This window comes from Onychostruthus taczanowskii, unplaced genomic scaffold (assembly GCF_017590055.1).
Source record: "Onychostruthus taczanowskii isolate IOZ18803 unplaced genomic scaffold, ASM1759005v1 scaffold11, whole genome shotgun sequence".
Classification (NCBI taxonomy): Eukaryota; Metazoa; Chordata; class Aves; order Passeriformes; family Passeridae; genus Onychostruthus; species Onychostruthus taczanowskii.
In genome coordinates this window covers 8,367,337-8,388,497 of record NW_024497629.1, presented here as the reverse complement: position 1 = coordinate 8,388,497, position 21,161 = coordinate 8,367,337, and positions in this window count along the sequence as shown.

Sequence of the window (21,161 nt, the reverse complement as noted above, 5' to 3'; positions counted from 1 at the left end):
ATAAATTAGAGCCTTTCATCAACTACCATTTATCTCCTCTTTTTTATGAGGATGCAAGTAAGTAATTATCAGTGAAGTTCAATGATCAAGCCACTGCATAAATTTGCAGTAGAAACTAATCCTGACTAATTAATCACACAAAATGTATGGTTTAAAATAATCCTCAGTGCCAGTAGTTCTTTCTCAATAATTTGCTTTTATGTTAGAATTTCATCTGTCTTTCATGCTTTTTATTTGAAATTGTACCCAAGAGCCAGTTTTTACCTGGAAATTTAATGATGTTTTGTAAATACAGCCTTGGGTAAAAAGAGACAAAAGTAAATACTCTATTGCTATAAATGAGAGCACCATGAGAGTAGTGAACCAATGTCAAAAAAACTTTAGGAAATCTGGTGAATATAACAAGGAACAAGTTGAGAGGTGCACTGGATGGAACAGAATCTCATTATGTCTCTGCCACAGCTCTCAGGGAGTACAGACACCCAGGAAGGATGAATTAGCTAAATAGGTGCTAGTTCTCTGTAGTGAAAAAAAATGCAGTGGACATTCTTAATCCTTTTTTTTTCCCCTGAATGCTAATAAACTTAAATTTTCCTTGTTGCAGATTTGTAATATTTGGTTTTGAAAAAAAGAAAAGAAAAGAAAAGAAAAGAAAAGAAAAGAAAAGAAAAGAAAAGAAAAGAAAAGAAAAGAAAAGAAAATTTGGTTATAACATACAGTTATTTATTTTGATATCTTTCTCTTCCCTAAACTTGACCTGAGATACTCAGAAAAATCTCATGTTCCTTGTACCACTGTTTCTCTCTAGATGACAAGTATGGAAAAGATGCAGTTAAGGGACCCAATAGTGCAAATTGCAGGATGTGTGTAACTTCTTTAGCTTACATGGGCAATATTAATTCCAGTACCTGCTTGTACAAAATTCACAAGCTAACAAAGCACAGATAGTTCCCACATAAGCACATTTCAGCATCTCCTTAGGGGTAACTGAGGGATGCACTGGTTGAAAATAGTAATTTCTCAAGTCCAAACCTCAAGTCTTAATTTCCTACTTGTAATCAAGAAATATCTAGATTTTAGAAATGAGAAGTCATGGTCTGTTTGCCACTACTCTTGCTTAAAGACAATAATGAGTGTGTTTCCATGTAAGAATTTCCAGGCGATTTGCTCTCTAGGTCTTTTCCTGCAGCAGAAGATGCAGTAAAGCAAATCCAAAAAATATTTACTAGTTAGAAATTGTCTTCATGAAAGGGAATTTTTTTTTTTCTTTTGATAATTTTAGTACTCACTAAGTAAAAAATGTAATGTTATTTCTAAGCTTAACAAGTTCACTTGACACACACAAATAGCTGTGATTGTCGGGACTTGCATGAGAATGGGGCACTGGCTGACTCTGCAGCATCCTGTAGAGGGGTTCTGTACAGTAAATGCACAAAGCATTGCCCAGTGAGACAGAAAATTATCATGCCATCCATGATGTGTGCTTTCCACCTCAGTTCAGGAGAAACAGCAGATAATCTACCTGGTTTAGTGAAACTTTAGCCCACTGAAAATCTCTCACCTAACCAAAAAACTTGTTTCTACTCTTGAAAAATCCTTCTCAATCCTGCAGAGCATTTACTACAAGATAAGCATAATGTCCAGAGCACAACACTGATAGCCTGCACACAGAACTAATTTGTTGTAATATTTTTCAAATAACTGAAGTCACAAGGTTATTGCCTTATTCTCTGAGATTTGTACCATTTTCTTACTGCAAAGAGGCTGCTTATAGAAGCAGAAAGTGCAAGGATAATGGTTTTGCATGGCCTGGTTTTTGGTAGAGGAGGGACCACAATGGTTTCCGTGAGAAGCTGCTGGAAACTTCCACCACATCCAGCAGAGCCAATCCCTGATGGCCTTGAAGATGGACATGCTGCTGGCCAAGGCTGGGCCAATTACAGATGTTGGTAATGCCTCTGTGATTACATCTTTAAGAAGAAAATTAAAACAAAGTGGACACAGTTTTTTCTTTTAGTGAGAGAAGAGGAGGAGGTGAGAACATGTGAGGGAAACAACAGAGGCACCAAGGTCAGGGGAGAAGGAGCGGGAGGAGCTGCTCCAGGAGCCAGAGCCGAGATTCCTCTGCAGGCCCTGGTGAGAGCATGGTGAAGCAGCTGTGCCCCTGCAGGCCGTGGGGATCCAGGGGGATGCAGAGATCCACCCTCAGCCCATGGGGATCCAGGGGAATGCAGAGATCCACCCTCAGCCCGTTTTCCATGCCAGAGCAGGATGCCTGGAGGAGGCTGTGATCCAGTAGGAGACCCGGTGGAGAGAGGGGTCCTGCTCCCAGGCTGGAGCAGCCTGTCCTTGGAGGACTGCACTCCATGGAGGAGTGACCCATGTTGCAGCAGTTTTGGGAGGACTGTGTGCCCATGGAGGGGAGTTCACCTTGCAGCAGGTGTGGTAGGCCTGCTGCTCATGATACTGGAGCCATGCTGGAGAAGTTCACAGAGAACTGTCTCCTGTGGGAGGGACCCTACGGCCTCACAGGGGAAGGACTCCTCTCCCAGAGAAGCAGAAGAAAATCTCGGTGGTGAACTGAGCAAACCCCCATGCCCTGTCTCCCTGCATTGTGGTGGGAAGGAGGGAGGGACTGGGGGAAGAAGCAGTGTTTTAAGGGCATATTTTACTTCTCATTATCCTCCTCTGATTCTGTTAGCAATAAACTCACTTTGTACCTTTATGTTGAGCCTGTTTTGCCCTTGTAGTGTTTTCTTCTGGTCCTTATCTCAGCTCATGAGCCCTTTGTTAATTTTTCCTCTCCTCTGCCCAGCTTTGGCAGGGGAGGGTGAGTGAGTGACTCTCGTGGGTTCCTGGTGTTTGGCCAGTGTCAAACCATGACAGATGTCTATAAATGGCTGGGGAGATAATCCAAAGGAGTTGGGAATCCACAACAGGATTTACACTATCTATAGTTGTTTTTCAGCCTGTTTTTACCTTGCATGTACTGTACTTAAATTTATATTTCCAAATTTTGTAAGTACAGTTATGAATGCTAATAAGACTATCATTCTAATTTCTTCCCTTTGGAGAGTCTCATAAGAAATGTAACCTTACAGTAACTCTAAAGCAGACTATGCTTTACATACTATGACTCATAGTTCTGGTCCAGTCTTGCCAATACAAATCACAGCACAGACCCTATTCAGTAGGATAAACTACTCAGACCTGAGTGGTGCAGGCCCTAGATGAATATAATGTCTCACCACATCCTTTTTATAAATCCATTGTGCTGTGTGTGATAAAGCAGTAGTCAAAAAACAAAAGCTCAGATGGAAACTTATAGTTAATTTGGATATATTTTCCCAGTTGTTTGCTATGCAGAAATGTATTTCCTATGGTGTCTGAGTTACAAAGGCACTACTGGCACTTAAGAGATGAGCAGAAGAGGTTGAACCAGTTGACAGTTAGTGAAGCACTGCATCTGCTTGTGATTTGCAGTCCCCAAGGTATCAGCTTTTCCTCCTAGCAGCGGTCTTCTGTTTAAAGAATAAAAGCTAATTTGGGTTGCTATTTATCTATCACCTTCCAAGAGTTTGGGGATTTCCTTCATGTAAGCTCCCATGCTTTTTCAAATTTTGTCTCATGAGTTATAAATACATCAAATCCACACCAGAAAGTTCAGGCTCTTAGTTCACAAACAGGATTTAAGCAAACAGAAAAAAGAGCTCTTGGCCTGAACACAGACACCTTTCCATCTGCAGGCAGCTCTCTGAGGCTGTGACCACTTCAGTGCCTGAGCTCAGGGGAGTGTGGACAGCTCAGTCTGCCACAGGGCTGGCAACAGTCGGATTTAGGGATCACAACACTTTCTCCCCATGGCATCTGCAGGGAGCCAGAAGCTCAACCCTCAGAACAAATCTTCTCAATTTCTTACATTCTCTTGGACTTAGATGCCATGGAAGACATACCACTTAACTTAGGTACTTATAAGGTGCTACAAATACACCCCTTTACATTCCCCTGCCAGCTCTGACTTCATCTCTCAAGTGGTTACACATCCCAGGCCTCTGCAGAGCCCGTGGAGGTCCCTGTGCCTGGAGCTCCCCTGCCAGGGAAGCGAGGAGGCTCTGAACTGCAGCCTCGTTCTTTGAGCAGAGCTTGGGGAGCAGAGATGGCCCTCGTCTGTGTTGATGTGGACCAATAGCAAATTAATTACAAATTAATTACAAATTACAAAATGCAAAGCTGGTAATAAAGAAGAATGCTGTTAGAGCAATTGTTGCTCTAAATTGTTATGGAGGATTTGGGCAAAGAAGTAAAAGTGAGAAGTAGTAACACCAAAGAGCAAGCATGCTGTGGTTATTGAGGTAGCTCTTATGTGACTGTGCAGATATCTGTGCATGCCAGATGCTGTACAAAACACAGAGAACCTTGACTGATCAGCCAACCTTTAGAGAACAAGACTTCTGTGGATAATTTATCAAAGCAAAGCCAACTTCCTGGCACAAGTTTGCTTTATCAATTTTGTTTTTGCTAGCTAAACAAACACATTACAAATATTCCATTATCTTTTGCTGCCTGTACTAATGTGGCAGAATTTTCAGATAACAAGATAAATATTTATAAAGGTGGATTTTTGAATGCACCTTTTATCATGAACTTTAAATAAAACAGATTGGCCAGTGGAAATAAGATGGACCTACACAATCAGGCAAGTAATTTTTTAGCAGTAGCTGCCCTTGTCCCACAATAAATGTGAGATTATTTGTCCTTCTATAAAACTATGATAATGCAGTTTACATTACCATGAGGAAGAGCTCATACAGATATGCATTGCTGAATGGGTAAGTTGGGGTACACTTGCATCACGCTTAGCCTCTGGTAACTTTCTGCTGTGTCCATCCCAGCAGCTCACCTTATAATTCTCCATGGAGGTCTTCTCTGAATCCAGAGACCTGTGAGGAGAGTATGATTCTATCAGAGGCACTGCTGCACTCCAGTCTGTCTCATTACCACCATGCCTAGGTATCCAGCAAGAGCTAGTAAAAAACCTACCACTCCCCTGTGAAAACACATGTAGTTGTACAACAGATGATTTCCAAACTGCGTGCTGCAAAAGCTGTCTAAGGAACTTATAGGCCACCTGAACTCTTAGTGCCAAAAACCTCTCACAAAAAAAGCCAGGTTCATGTTATAATTCTTATTTACTAACAGGACTTAAGCCTCTCTAAGTCTACCTAGCAACAGGTTTGCACTTCGACAGCACCTCTGTGTATCAAACCAATAACTAACTAATAACTTAACATGTGGCATTGAAAATAATGAGCTGATACTTTATTAATTACCAAAGTAAAATCTTCATTTCACATTCACCTGTGCTAAGATCTTCAACATCATTGAGTGACACATAAGAAAAACCTTTCCCCTGCCTACCTTTGCTGTGCTCAGTGAGATGCCTGGAGAACACGGTCTGTCCTGTCACTGCTCTACTGCTCCCCTCTGGCTGAATGTAACACAGAACAGATCACTAGGTTCAAGTAAATAACAGATATGAGGGCATGTTATTACCTTACACATCTATAGTCCTTTCTCTGTGTCCAGTGGCTGCCACGTCAGGGGTGGTCCACAAAGCTCTCAGAGGGAAGAGCAGTCTCTGGCACAGCTGTGTGCTCCTCTGCCTGGGGCATGTTGGTGTTTGGGTGTGCGAGATGGCTCCTGGGGCGCCGTTCTCTTTCCCCCTGGTGAAAGTTCCTGCACCATGCAGCTGCAGTAGTACAAGAAGACAAGGAAGGTCTCATGGCAGTGCTCCACTCAAACCTGTGAGGGCTTTAGAGAGCTGCTGGTGTGAGGTCAAGAGGGGAAGAAGCATGAGCTTGATTAACCAGAGTTTTATTACTGACATGCTAAGTATATAGTTCACTGTGTAATCAAAGCTTCTTTGACAATTGTTTGATTGCACTGCAGAAAATTTTAACTCAGTAATCAGTGAGAAAACCAGTGGTGCTTATACAATTTACTATCAGATTTCAGTTCCCCTGTGTTACTACCAAAAGTCTAAAAGACAGAAAAATACACTTATCACATCTTTCCATGCTGTCCCTTGTAGCCCATGAAGATGCTAAAACCTGCCTTTGTTTCTCCAGAGAGAAGATGACAGTTGCTGATGCTGTGATCGCTTAATCTATTTTTGCTGATGTACTACTCAGTGCTACAATTTAGTTCTACTAATTGATTCCTCCTACAAGAAAACAGCTGATGAACACCCATTTTAAAAAGTATGCCTAAATAGGGTTGATCTGCCACTCTTTTAAGACTGCAGCTACTTTTGATTACTTAACATAACAATAAGCATCTTAGTCACTCAGTTGCTGTAGGTAACGCTGTATAACACTTGCATTTCTCTCACTATTCTTTGTTGTTACCGTTAGGGTCTGAGGAAAAATCAATTTGTTATTCAAATTTTGGATTCTCTTTGTATGTTTCTACTTCCACTTTTCCATGCAACGATAGAAGACAGGTGATATTAGCTGTGACTGGAAATCATTTTATATGACGTCTAGTAGTTTTCTTCATCCTAATTCTGGCTGTTGTGAAGTCAGAAATATAGAATAAATACAATTGCTCATATGTGAAGGTTTTCCTGTACAAATTATTTCATAATTACAGAAGAATATTCTTTCCTAAAAACTCAGTAGGACTAGTACTGTAGCAAATTTTAAAAATGTAAGGATAGTTGCTAGAAGTACATTTTAACAACAAGGTACATATTGTTATCCCATGCTGTAGGGAAACTGAGGGCCTCATTGCTGTAGAGAGGAGCTAAATCCAGAAAAGTCCTAAATCATTTGGGAAAGCGGAATGGGAAGCAGTGCTTGAATTGCAAAGGAAATAGAAGGTTTGGTGTGAGCCTTAGCTGCCTTGACAGAAGGATGTCCATGCCTGTGGTGAGAAGAGCACCTTTTCCTGCCAAGTGGCAACTTGTACATAGGAGGGTGGTTGTAAGCTGGTAAACTCCACTGCTTTGGGAGAGTGTCTGTGAAAATTCAAGGGTTCAGGAGGTGCAGAAAGATGCTTGTGGAAATGAGGAGAGGGTAAAGAGCTCACACCTTTTTTCTAGCAGAGGATTCAGTGACTGGCAGCTCCACTGCATTATCTCCTGCATTTTGCTCCTTCTTCAGCCTCTGCAGTCTTTGATGGTGTATCTGCCATATATTTTATGTTTGCAACTTTCCTGATCCTGCATTACAAAGCAACTCTGCCAAGTAAATAAGAGCAAATCCTGATATCAAAGAGTAAACTCTGTGTGTGTGTGTGTGTGTGTGTGTGTGTGTGTGCTGGGAGAGATGGGAATAATAAGCTATTTTTCATAAAAGTTTCATATCTCTATATATATCTCTATAAATATATGAGGTTAAGTAGACACTGGATAGAATAAGATTAGCTTTCATCTCCTGGCCAAATTTCATCTTAGGTAATTACATTCTTCCTGACTAAATATCTTTATAATTTCAATTGGGTACAGTCTATTTCCTATTTCAAATTGCTTTTCTGTACATAATGTGAGCTCCTGTATTTTCCTAGAAATGGGTATGCTCTGCTAACAGGTGAAGTGATCACTGGTGAGTACACATTAAAATCAATAAAATGCTCTTAAATTACTTTAAGAAAGAGCCATAAATCTTACTGTTTGTTATGCAGAGACAAAAGGTTGTGGAAATTTTTTTGAGGAGATTGGAAAAAACCAGTTTGGTACTAACCTAGTGATCTCTGTCTCTTTCACCTTTGGGTCAGGAGTGTCAGGACATGGGTAGGGGATTTGACACAATGAATTACAGACATATACTTGGATTCTAGCTTTATGAGGGGAAAAAATTTGCCATACTTTGAACAGTAGATGGATGTATCAGCTAAACTCCTGGGAAAAAGGGATCTGTGCAGGTGACTCAATACCTCTTGTATGCAGACCTTAGCACTGACACAGCTGTCAGATGGAAAGGCCAAACTTGGGGAAGTTACAGGTAGGAACAGGAAAAAAATTCAGGATATATGAAATTTAATTGATCCAGGTTTATGTTTCACAAAAAGTGATGAAAATGGCCGTGGAATCAGATATTTGCATCAAGAGCATGACTTGTGCCCATTAAACATCTCTTCAGAATATACAACCACTGAACAGCACAATGTGCCTTGTACAGAGTAGAAAAGCCAAGTTTGATTTATGGCATTTTTGAGCACAAAATTCCATAGGAAATTAATGATTACTTCCAGAAATTAGTAGCACTGAGAAGATCCAGGGTCATAACTGTATACACCAGTGTGAACTGCTTGGGGTCATTGTCTGATAACATTCTTGGGGTCATTCTTGATAACATCTCCAATGTTAGGAGCTACTGATTTGCCACACTTTTCAGAATATTAGCCAACTGTGTGCAATGGGTCCAAGAGTACAAGCATTTCATGTGAAAATAGAAATTGGTTTTTATTATTTATGTGCCTTATTTTTTTACCAAATTAAAGCTGAAAGCATCACCACAGCATGGGGTGATCTTTGCAGAGTAGATCTTGAGGTCTGCCAAGTCTCACTTCATAAATGGAATGGTGACACACAGACCACACACTCAATGCGATTTCCAGAGCAATATATCTTGAAAAATAAGTTAAAAATCTAAATTGCCTGAAACAGGCCTAAGATATCAAGAACTGATTGCCTCAAGCCTATATTACCTGAATTACCTAAATACTTATATCTCTCTTCAAAACTTCATGAGACTGACTTATTTGTAAGATTTAAAAGCAAATTATATTCTCCCTGGGTTCACCTGGGATTTAGAAGTGCAGACCCACAGCTTCACTCTTTATTCTGTGTGACAGTGGAGTTTAGAAACATATTTTCTATATAAAATGCAATCTGACATGAAAACATCCCTTGATTAATGTTTAGCACAGAGAACTATGCATACAGAAAATAAATAGAGAAGGATAAGAACTGAGCAAGCACACGTGATACAGCCCAACTTTTTCCAGGCTCAGGATTAATCACCTCATTCAACCTCTCATCCAGGTTCTGAAATTGCAGATGATGATGATCAAGTCTCAAGAGGCCCAAAGTCTCTCTGGAGCTGTGTTCTGCCTGTGCTGTGCAATTACAACAATAATTCCTCCTTCACACTTCTGAGGTGCCTGGAAAGCTCCTGGTAGCATTCGGCAACTAACAGGATTTCTGAGCAGCGAACAAAGCCAGCATGATTCAGCAACCACTTCTTTCCAGCTTCTATTTTTTTTAATATAAAGAGCAATACTGTGTATAATATGGTTTTAAAGTACATCCCTTCATTAGAAGTAAAAATTAAGTATTTTTGGTTTGCATTATACTGTACTCCTAGTCCAAGCTTCTTCTATTTTCCCCTCTTGGGTTTCTTTCCCCCTTATTATGCTTATGAATCAAATAAATTGAGAATGAGCTTTAAAGCTGTGCTTTACAGAACTGCCCATTTAATGTTAGTGTTCTTGCAGGTCATTTGAAATTCTATGCCACTGAGCCTCTGACTTCTTGTTGTCACCAAGGTACACAATATGTTTGTTCTTTTAAAAAATCCCACTTTAAGTCCTTGCAGAGTAAACTGGGTCTCCATTTATCAGTATGTCCTGGGTAATTATACAATGCTTAAAAAAGCTAAGGAAGAAGCATCATCAGTCAACAACTATTTACATTACATACCAGCCCCTTGTCCAGCAAATGGCCCTTTCCACAGAGCAGAGCGTCCATCCTGGGTCTTCTCTGGGCAGAGACACTTAAAAGATTACTGTGATTTTTCTGGGATTTTATAATTTCAATAACTTGAAAAAAAGGTGAAGGTGTTGCTATAAGGTGGGAAGGTGGAGTGGTGCATGCTGCGACACTGAGAGTATTTGGTGCAATGAATAAGGCACAGCCTGATAGAGATTTGGGGTGCGTGAATTTCTGAGACCTGCCAGGAAAATATGGGAAGATAATGTCTGGGCTCAGTCACTGTCAACCCAAATCATCCCTGGCTCTGTTTCATGTGGTATTAGGGAATGTAGAAACTCTCTCAAAAGGAGAGCCCTGGACCAAATTGCCAGTCACATGGTGTGGAGAACAGGGGGACAGGATCTGGCAGTGAGCTGAGGAGTCATTTGGCAGGGACTATGTGCACAATATTTTTCTTTCCTTAGCTGGCTGATAACAAAGCAAAAAAGAATGCCATGGTGACAAGATGAAACCACAATTACAAAAATTAATTTCTTTTCCAAGACTTCAGTAGGGTTGGACCAGGTAAAATCTGTGCCGTACATCCGCACCTTCAAGACACACACAAATATTTCATGATTTTACCATCTAGGATATTCATAATGGACTATGAACAAAATATTTTCTGAATTTAGGAAGTATCATATGAATATGGAAAAAGGAAGAACTTACTTGGCTGGGAATGGCCACATTGCTGCCCACAGTCTTCATAAAGGTGATGTAGCAGCAGTTTGTTAATGTCTCCTCACGTAGGTGTGCTCCAGGTGACCAGCTCAGCTGCCAAGCAAGAACATCTCAGTAGAGACAAAAATGCCTCTGTGCCAATTATTATAAATCTCATTCTTTTTTAAGTGCATCTGGAGCTGCAAATCACATGCAGACATCAAGTGCCAAGTGAACTCTGAAGTCAAAATCACAGTGCTGGAAAGTGTCTTTTGTAAAACTGTTCACATCTGCAGCCTCTATGATGCTAAACACAGAATGCAAAAGACTACTTTCCTATAAACTTAAAGGGAATTTTCCTCTGCCTGTTCCTGCCTGAGGATTGATCTTGATTGCAGCTGTAATCCCAAGTGAAAGGCTGAAGAGCCTGGAAGTTTGAAGGAGACAAAGCCCTGTTGTGTGATGCAAATTCAGGTCTCAAGTCTCTTCCAGGGTGCCAAAGTCTTCCCAGTCCAACCACCAACCATGGCTGGTGCTCAGCCTCTTGCCCACAGCCTTTGCAAAGAGTGAGGAGGTGTCACACAGCTTAAAAGGGAGCAGAACACAGCTGGGGCAGAGCTGAGCACCACCAATGGTCAGATCTGAGCTGGAACTGTAGAATTTGCAAACCGATGCTTCTCAAATGAGTCTGATTTTGAACATTTTTTCTATAATCCATGTCCAGGGCATGAATCAAAAATATGCCCCCTCCTCTGCCAAAATAGTCTCTCTTCCTACAGCTGTGTTACAATTTCTCTTCCTGCTACTTGCCTTTACTCATGGCAATAAATTATTTAATAATATGCCAGGATGTCGGTTGGCTGCACAACTGAATTATTCCCATCCTTTTTCTCTAGGGAAAACTCATTTTTGTAAAACCATCAGGTGATGTCCCAGAGCCATCTGGTGATGTCCAGGTGAGGTCTCAAGGCAGGATCTTCTCTTTTAACTTGGTAGTCGGAAGACCTTACAGAAAACCAGAAAAAATTCACAGCATGGTGGGTTTTAAAGTTTAGTGAAAAATACTTATGTTCAGCAAGTTGTAAACAGCCAATCAATCCTGGAAAAAATAATTCAAGGAGAAAGAATGGAATAAATAAAGTGAATTGTTGATGGCTTCCTCCAATGTTTATGGAAAGCTCTGCAGTTGTGATTGGGTCAATGACACTTTTAATAGAAGTGCATTTCTGTAAAAGTGCCTTAACAGAGTTGTTAGTGCAAGGTTTGCATGCCTTTGTACTGGTGCCTGATCAGGGTAAGCTGTGAGCTGACTGGGAAATTGGTCCTTACCACATCTGAGACCAAGAGTTGAAAGTCCAGCCCAGAACATGGGTGGCCTGGGAGCATCTGGGGACACTGAGATTTACTGTGTGCTGCATTTAGAAAGTCTGTGTTGCTTCCCTTCAGGATTGCAGACTGTGTAAGGTGGAGGTCCCTCCAGCAGACTGCATGCCAATCCATCTGTGCTGCATCCCAGCGATTTACCTTGGATCTAGGGCATGGGAGAGTACTTCCAATGCTTTTTGCACAGGAGCCTTGCACTTTTACACTCCTATTCTCAATTCCACCATAACAACTGCTGGTCATTTTAACAGTGTCATGACTTCAAATCAAAAGAACAATTAAGTTTTGTTTCATTTCACCTTTTCAGTCATTGGGGTGAGTAGTTACATATTCCTGATTGAATTGCTCCTTCATGCAAATGTCACCACTCTATAGTTACAATAATTACAATGCAGAAGGAAGCACTGGAAGCTTCCCTGAGAGAAAGATAATTTTATGATAGCATGTATAGGAGGAAAAACATCATCTTGTTTGTTTTATTGAACAGTAACCAAGGGAATCCATTAGTTTTGTAAATAGGAAATTTAACAGCACAGCAAAAGCAAATCAAGTGGCATATAAAAATCTATCAATAAAATGACTTAGAAAAAGGATGAAGTCAATCATAAGATAATATTCCTTGAATACTGGGAGAACTCACTGAGAAAAACCCTGAAGAGAAGGACTTGGGGATGCTGTGGGTGAGAGGCTGGACTTGATCCAGCCATGTGCCCTGGCAGCTCAGAAATCAAACGTGTCCTGGGCTGCATCCAAAGCAGTGTGGGCAGCAGGGGAGGGAGGGGATTCTGCCCCTCTGCCCTAGTGAGACCCCACCTGCAGTGCTGTATCCAGCCCTGGGGTTTCCAGCACAGGAAGGACATGGAACTGTTGGAGCAAGTCCGAAAGGGGCCACGAAGATGATCAGAGGGATGGAGCACCTATGCCATGGGGAAAGGCTGAGAGAACTGGGTTTGTTCAGCCTGGAAAAGACTCTAGGGAGATCTAATTGTAGCTTTCCAGTACCTACCTGAAAGAGGCTTATAAGAAATACAGGGTCAAACGTTTTAGCAGAGTCTGTTGCAATAGCATAAGATGCAATGGATTTAAATTAAAAGAGAGTAGATTTAGACAAGCTATAAGAAGAATTTTTTTTTACAATAAGGATGGTAGAACACTGGCAGACGTTGCCAAGAGAAATTGTGGGTGCCCCATCCCTGTCACGTTGCACTAGTTTATTTAGTTGTTCTTTTGCACTGGGTGATTGGGAATTTGCACAGAATAGTTTTATATTGCACTGAATAGCTTATGTTATATCACGTGGTTTGTTATCATTTTCCCCCATCACATGGTCTTTCCCTCATCCACCCCAGAACCCCCTGGTGGTCTCTCCCCTGGGTTACCCCTCCCCTCACCACTCCTCTCTGGTATCCCATTGCCTTTTTGTTGGGAACTCTCCACTTGCGGAGATGCGAGGCTTGACTCCATGTTTTCAGAAGGTTGGTTTATTATATTATGATATATATTATATTAAAATGCTACATTAAAACTATACCAAAAGAATAGAGAGAAAAGACAGATTAGACAGCTAGAAAGAACAAGAATAGAATGAATAGCAAAATCTTGTGATGTCTCACAGCCTCGACACAGGTGGCTGTGATTGGTCATCAAGTGAAAACAATCCACATGGACCGATGGAAGCTACACCTGTTGCATTCCACAGCAGATAGTTATTATTTACATTTCTCTCCTGAGGCTCTCAGCTCCTTAGGAGGGAAAAATCCTAACAAAGCATTTTTCATAAAATATCATAACTACACCTGTGGACCTCTCCCTCTGTCCCCATTCCCTGGGGTATAAAAGTCCCCTGCCAGCAGAGAACCCCCTCTTTCTCCCATGGGTTTGTTCACCTGGTGTGTCTCTTGGAATAAAGGAGAATGTTTCCCACATGGAGAAGAGCCCTTCTCAATCTTCTACTTTCGTCTGTGAATTATTGTGTGGGCAAGGGTCCATAGCTAGCCGGAGTGGACCCCAAGAGCCCATCAAAAACCTCGATAATTCACATCCCTAGAACTATTCAAGGTCAAGCTGACCAGGCTCTGAGCCACCACATCTAGTTGAAAATGTTCCTGCTCAGTGCAAAGAGGGTGGGACCAGGTGACCTTTAAATGTCCCTTGTAACCCAAACTATTCTAAGATTCTATGACTGTGTCTCAGGCTGTCTCAGTTGCAAGGCTTATCCTGTCTTCAGTTTACTCCAGTTGCAGCTAATTATAGTACTGACTAATTAAATAGTACCTAAAGGTTACTAAAATGTCTCATTAATGTTAAGGGTCCAGAAAAAAAAGGTAAGTTAAAGACTGATACTGAAAAACAATTACTCTAGGTTTGCCGAAGGATTGCAGAGCTGGAGCCCGTGCTCACTCTTGCTGTTTCTGTGTCACGGTGTACACAACCTGGGTATTTGCTGTGTAGGAGGAGTCATTGGTACAAAAGCAATGCTGTAAAGGTAGTAATAGCTATATCAGTTTTTAATTCTTTGTGAGGACAGGTAAAGGTCACCTGAATGGAGCTAAAATCATCTTGCTGTTGAACAGGAATTGGTAACAAAAGTTTTAAAATTGGCACAGCCAATTAGTATTGGTACTGTCAATTAGTATTTATCAGCTTGGTCTTCCCCCCCCACCCCCCCCCTTTTTTTTTTTGTATTGTAACGAAATATGATTGACAAAAATTGAAATTAGATGGTTGTTTTAAATCTAACTTAGTGAGAAAAAATAACCCATTTTAAAGTTACTAGAACCCAGTGAAACTAAAGAAACCTGTCATGCTTGAATTTAGGATGTGAATTTTAACAGCTGTTTAACAGTAGCTTGACTCTTCCATAGTGATATGTGAAAGACAATGGCCTTATTCTGATTTCTGCTCCCATTTTTGCAGTCACTTGGATGGCTTGAAGTTATTTATAACTTTTAAAAAGCTGTTTAAAATGTAGTTAATAGCTGGACTAAAGTAGTTTTATTATTAAACTGTTTTTAAGAAATGACATGTGATTATTTTTGACAGAAGCTCAGCACTTAACGAACCTTGAAAGCTAATTATTGCTTCATACCTTCTTGCATGGGGAAAAATCTTTTCTTAATAAAAGAAGAGGAATAGAATTTGGGTGTTTAGGTACACACAAGGAAGCAAAATGCGTGGTAATTTATTTTAACAAAAGTGGAAGATGTCCTCTAACTTCCTGACTGCCTTCAAAAAGCAAAATTAGGGACACTGTACTTTCTTCACCTGTTGTACCTTGTGAGAGCTCAGGGTCTGTGCAGGAGTGGGCGCAGTATCATTTACAACATGCAGTGTCATGGTACAGTACATGGAGTGATTAGTACAAAACCAGCGGCTAGGCCAGGCTCAGTGGGCACAGGGACAGGATGTGGACCCTCACAGTTCCCCAAAACTAAATAGAAGAGTCATGTGTATATATGTGGAGTCTTTTTTATTCATTCAGACCTTTTGTACAAGCACTTGAGATAGTTATCTCCCCATTCCCTTTCCCTGCCTTTCCTTCCCGTTCCATTTTCCCTTCCCTTTCTTTCCCACTTCACTTTACCTAATTCATCTTCTAAATATCTTCACCGTAAAACTTGCTCAGGTCTTTAAAATCTGCTTAGTTATCTAAGAGATGGAGCATGGGACAGAGATAGTCAGGGTTCACTTTTAAAAATTGCAAAAGGAGAAAGTCTGAAGAATTTTTGTCTTCCAGTACCTGAATGGAGTCTACAAGAAAGCTGTAGAGGAATTTTTTACAAGGGCATGTGGCGATAGAACAGGGGGTAGTGACTTCAAACTGAGACTAGGTTTAGATTAGATATTAGGAAGAAATTCTGTACTGTGAGGGTGATGAGGCATTGGAACAGACTGCCCAGAGAAGCTGTGGATGTATGTCTCATCCCTGGAAATGTTCAAGGCCAGGGTGGATGAGGCTCTCAGAAACCTGGTCTAGTGAAAGGTGTCCATGCCCATGGCAGGGAGGTTGGAACTGGCTGATTTTCAGAGTCTTTCCAACCCAAAACATTCTATGATTCTATGACTCCAGGGCAAAACAAGGACAAACAAGATGCCTGAGGTGCTGCTGGGCACTGCTGGACACCACTCTTGCAGACAGAACTGTCTCCTTGGGTGGCACCTCCTCTCTCCCCAGGGGTTGCCTGCACTTGCACGTCAGCACCCTGCTCCTTCAATTTCTTGGCTGGAAAATAAAGATAGAAAATAAAGATACTTTTCTGACTCCCTCAAAGGTTGGTGGGAGGATAAATCAAGGGATGGAAAAGGCTCTGAATGCTTCATCATCTTACATGAGCTCTAAATATCAGTAATGCTGTTGTCATGTGTTCAGTGTGCACTCAGCAACTTGCACTCCTAACAGTCCTGGAAGGTGGAGAGCAGAGCAGGAGGAGCTGCCTCCAGCAGTGGGGATTGAGGGCTAACACACCAGGTTTAGTAATCTACACCACTTCATAAACTTCTGCTGGTTATCTATTTTTAGAAAATAAAGTTATGCTCTTCGTGTTCTTTGCATCTGAAAAAATGACACTTATTCATCTCAGAGTTGGTTGTTCTACTAATTTTTTCCATTTGCACAGAAGATTTTATAGTTTTGATTGTTCACCAGAGTGGGAAAAAAGGGAAAGCTATGCAGCCTACATCAAACATCTCCTCATGTAAAGAAATATCTATGAGAGTACAAGATTATTTGGGTGATTTCTACATTTAATTTCTTACATGGTTTTATTATGTTAATATACATTCTGTTTTGATAAATAGAAAACAGTTAGAAAGTAATTTGCTCTTTTAATGAGACTAATAAATTTATTTCCATGTCTGTGAGGATTTCAATCAATAAAATAGTATTCTCACCAAGGACTCAATAAAATCTTTAAAATATATATGAACTTCAATTTTGTCTTGGAATACATTTACAGAATATAATTGCTCTTAATGTATCATGAAGAGGAGCTGTACTTTTTAATATATAGTTTCTAGGGAGAAGTCATAAAAGGATACCTATTCTTCTACTTCTGACTTTAGAGAACTCTCTGGTTGTTATCAAGATTATTGAAACATGTCTGTTCAATGTTCTTCACGCTTTTACAAATAGGGTATTAGGAAACAGTTGAGAATTACTGAAGTAAACAAGAAGGAATCTAATTATTTGGGGTACTTACTAGAAAAATTGATAATAAATTGTTTAGAGACTTAATACTAAACTTACTTTCTTTGTATACACACCAACATTTTATTTTTGTGTCATATTTGGTCTATCCCTTATATCCTTCTAGCCCAATTTCAAAATTAATATCTCACATGAAAACATCCATGTATTACTGATGTACGCTTTTCATTTTTCCCACTGAAATAATTCCCAGTTCTTCCTCCCAATGTCACTGGGGAATTCAGCTTCTTACAAAACATGCCAAGAACTTCAGAGTGAATTCTTCAAAACACCTCATTTTAAAACTGCGGCTCTCTCTAAAACATAAAGAAACTTACTGGCTTTCAAAGGCTCTGAGTCTGTGAGCCCTGGTTTCCATAGGCAATGAATAGCACCTACCCCTGGTACTCAGCACAGAAAAGGGATCAGGGCTGACCAGCAGAGCTACCAGCTCACAGAAGTTTAGCCATGAAATTTGAATCCCAGCATGGTATTCAACAGTGTAGGCTACAGTTTGGTTTGGCCCACTGTATGGACAGGAGTCACTCAGGAACTTGAAATCCAGATCCAAAATATTCAGCTTAAGTCCTTATTGAAATATGAGCACTGACAAGTAGAACAGGTTCCAAGTTTCAGCACTGGGCTTGGATATGAATGGCAGGAATGGTTTTAGCGTGGGACACACGCAAAGTCCAAACTTGACAGCAGATCCACATTTCCAATGCCACTTGCTCACAAAAAAACAAACAAAAGACCTCAACAACAACAAAAACATTCCCTCTTTCTCTACTGACATGACATAAAATAACATTTTTGATTTAAACTGAAGTGTCTGTGTGTTCAAGACAGAGAGATGTATGAATAGCCATGGATTATTCCTCATATGAATAGCTTCCAAATCACCTCTGACAAAGACAGTGTACCAAACTGGCATTTGAAGTCTGAAGTTCTAATTCTATTCATGGATTGTGTTCCCAAGCCTCCTCTATGGCAAGGTAATTTAGACAATTAATAAATGAAAGTAATTAAGCAGGTGTAAATAGCACCACGGAGCACTTAAGTGTGCTCTTTTCCACTGAGAACAGCATAGTTAAATGAAGTTGTTAATTTAGTCCTTTGCAGGAATCAAGCATTACAGTTACATGCTAACACATTAATTAAATAGTCAAGATTCTGTCATCATGATTTGATTCACAATATTTCACTTGAGAACAAACCAGATTAAACCACAGATACACAGGCATATTAAAATGGAATATTGAAACAATTACGTAAAACCCAGTGTAGATGAAAGACATTCACTTGCTAGCTCAGTTTTATTTGGATAGGCAAAAGGAGTCATTCTCCTAACATATTTTCTAACATTTATTTAGCCAAGCCACTTGGTCACAGCCAAAAGGCTCTGTCAACATATGGCGTAGGATGTTTAAACCAGCATTTGTGGGTGATATCTTCACACATTTGATGTGTTAGATTCAATAAGGAAACTTAGATTAGACACAGAGATTATAGCCCTGATTTGGAGAGAGCTGCAGGATTCAGGAAGGCCGTGGGCAGCCCTGGTGTGCCCAGGTGCAGGCACAGGTCAGTGCTTGTTGTCACAGCCACAGTGCCATGCCCAGTCCCAGTACATGGGGGTGTGCTCTTTGTTTCATGGACAGCCCCGCTCCAGCTGGAGGCAGGATGGCCAGGCACTGGCACCCCAAATCAGAGGGTTTGCCCTGCTTCTCATCCACCCAGCAAGGTGGTACAATCAAAATCAGCTCGTTGGTTCCTCCTGCCAGCTTCAGAGCAGAAGAGACACCAGTGTGCACAGGCCAGCACACTGGATATCCTGGCAAGGCAGCCACAGGAAAAGTCTGGCTGGGGACCATGCACTGAAGAACTTAAGGTGATTAAAAGGAGGTATTTTGTTTGGGTTTTTGTTTGTTTTTAAATAGTCTCTTGGGATCTAATCAGTCTTAGGACTCGAAGCTGGGTTGCTCTCCTGAACTCTGGCACCCAAATTGTGTCTATGGTGCAGTGGGGGTCCAGGTATATCCTATAAAATATATCTTACTCCTAATGTCAGTTTTTGCTCTTCAGCACTTTTTGTTCAATGAGTTGACTTCCTGATCCTGTGGCTATTGGGCTTCTGAGATTAATTCTTTTGCTGCAGGATGAAGACATTTTTTATAAGCAATGAGCCCTCAGGGAACATTATCACACTCACAATAAGAGACAGCTAACATTTTTCCAACATACTCTTCATCTGCAAGTATAACTGAATCAAAAACCTGTTGTAAAGGAGAAACAGGCAGAGACATAGCTTATAAAAATGGAAAGAAAAAAAATTAAAAGTGTCAAGAAGATTTTTGCCAAAGTTTTCTGTTGCAGAATTGAGAATTATGTGCACACAGATTTCACCCATAGCCTCACCAGCTGTGCAACAGTAGGAAAAAAAGTGCTACATTTTAAGAGAAAGTGTTGTGTTCAAAAATCACTGTCGAGTGTGTAAAATGAAATGTATTTTGCTCCTCTTCTTCACACTCTCTTACTATTTCTTAGCTCTACAAAAGCTGAAGAGAGTGAAAGTTTTTGAGTGTGGCAAAAGAAAAATCCCTTTTTCATATTTTCATCCTTTTCTCATGGAAAACGTTATAATTTCACATGGAAAGTACTCCTGAAAAAAGCTCTAGTTTTCCAGTTCCACCTATGCATGAAGCAGAAAAGACAGATTAAAGGAACTGTCAAAAGTTTCAATGTTAGTGATCAGTGAAAAATAGAAACTCATTTTATCTGACTTTTCCTTTCCCTATTATTCTTCTTGCTGTCACTTTCCAAAATGTCCCCTGATGTTAAGTAAGAGCAGGACTTGACAAAGGTGGAAAAAGATCCTGCAGACTTCAAGACAGGGACAGTATTTCCTGGTTTTGAATCATCTTGAGAATGCAAATGAAGATTTTGTCAAAATAATTTTCTAAACAGTCATTGACACTTTGCAGCTGCTAAACTGCCACAACAAATCCATGTTAACTTTTGCCATTGACAAAACAAAGCTTTTTGGTCTCTTTCTCCAGCCAAACTCTTCAATCATGTTTCCAGATCTTCTTACAGACTACATGATTTTTGCATGTCTGGTCTCACACAGGAACCAAGTTCCCTTGTATGTGCACATCTACATTGCTATACCACTAGCCTGCCCTATCAGATCAGGCAGCCACACTACTGCTTTTTTCCATGTCTCTTTCTACTTACCTTTGAATAATTTTCATACCCTGTAACTGTAAATCAGCTCCTGCAATCCTCAACTCCTGCTTATGGAACAAGGGTTCATGCTGAAAACCACCTGTGTGCTGCAGTTTCAAATGCAGAAGTTTCAGTGGAGAATCTCAGGAAAAAAAAAGAAGAAATCTCACAAACACTCAGACAAAATGACACAAACCTTTCAAATATCTGCCTTTATTAAAGTAGAGCACCAAACAGTGTCATTTGTCCTTCCAATGGACAATGCCCTTGCTGCTGCTCAGCCCAGGCATGTGACAGTGCTGGCCATGGAGAGCAGCAATGTGCCTCAGTGAGCGTTGGGTTTGGCAGACCTGTGTGCTGTGCTTGCTCTCTCAGAAATGTTTTCAGGTTAAAGAGTAAGTTACAGTCAGAAGGCTGACATGAGAAAATGTTACCAACAAGACAAGGTTAATGACAGGTCCCATGATCTGCTCAGCTGAGGCTCGTTGTCATTGCACTGCATCATTAATGAAATGGGTCCCCAGCAGAGGGCAAATACACTGAAAGTTACTGTAAGAAATGAAAATGTAGAGATGGGGAGAAAAAAATGTTCTCACTGTCATTATTGTGTTCCATATATCCCTGAGAGTACAGGATATCTTCTGCATATCTGGCTTGAGTCTGGGACCTGCTCCACGGAGAAGAGGGCAAAAGAGGCTTTCTCTGATAGCGTAGTATAAAAGTAATTAAAAAAAAAAAATTAACATTTTCCAAACATTTGACTGTGGCTCTATATACTGTTTCATGATGGATTACACATTTTAACTGCACTACCCAAGGAATTTTATTGCTGACCCACAATTTTCAGAGTACCTTCCTTCCGTGCAAGTAGAACAAGCTGTGATTTTACTGCCATTGAGTTCTCCTAAGTTTAACAAGATTAATGGGGTTTCCACAACTTTTACAGTC